Here is a 984-nt window from a genome sequence, read left to right as displayed (position 1 = left end):
GTTGGAGCAGCGACTGCATCATCGCATACGAGCTGTTCCATCTGGTGGAAACATCAGCTGTCACCTGTATGTCTTTCAGGGCAATTTCGACGTGCTGATCGCTCGAGGCTTTGACGAGATCCTTCGCAGCGGCATTGAAGTTTTGCTTCTGCTTACTGCTGTTCCGGATGGAGTTCACAAACTTGCGCAGTTATTCAAGGTGCTTCTCTACACCCGGTGCATTGAGGCCTGCCTGAACGATGAGATTAACTACATGTGCATATCAGCGCACGTGCACCGGCCTGATGTCCGCACTGCTGTTCGCAATCATCTGAGCACATCCCTTGACCATTTTTTCCGCGTTGTCGCTAGTCATTCCACTGATTGAGTCTTGGATTTCGAACTGAATGGCCACCTCTTGGAAGCTGCTACTTCCGGTGCACCGTGCGGATTGGCTACGTGACGAAACGCCAATAGGAAGTTGTTATACGTCCAATCAGCTGAACCAAATGAATTGTGATCGCAACGAAGGGTACAGTTGCAATCGACGCCCAAAAGTCAAGTGTCAGAGCAAAAATTGTTCCCAGCAGCACCTTAGCGTCGAGCAGCTTTTTCATTGATGCTTGCATTTCTTTCAGCAATGTCAGAATTCGGGCACGAACGGTCGTTCTGCACGGAAGATGGTACTTATCATTCAACTTCTGACAGAAACGCCTAAACGAGGCGCATTCAACAACCGAGAGGGCCTGGATGTTGTCGATGATCCACTGGATGAGGGCCTTGATCAACGGCTCGGGAATCAAAACGGTTTCCTTTTTGGGCAGGAGCGTTTTGCCGCCGTTGATTCTGAGGCGGCAGCATGCAAGGAGTCGTGATGGCCCTTGGAACGGAGTTCGAGCAGCCAAACGATCTTTTGAGCTGCGGATTCTTGCAGGCGTTGCAAATCAGATAGATGGAGATTCCCTTTTCTTTCTTTTTCTCTTTTAGTTCCTTATGCTTCGCCAT

Source organism: Plasmopara halstedii (genome assembly GCF_900000015.1).
Source record: "Plasmopara halstedii genome assembly, contig: Scaffold_2956, whole genome shotgun sequence".
In the NCBI taxonomy this organism is placed as follows: Eukaryota; Oomycota; class Peronosporomycetes; order Peronosporales; family Peronosporaceae; genus Plasmopara; species Plasmopara halstedii.
The sequence above is the reverse complement of the archived record's forward strand: the minus strand, read 5'-3'. Positions refer to the sequence as shown.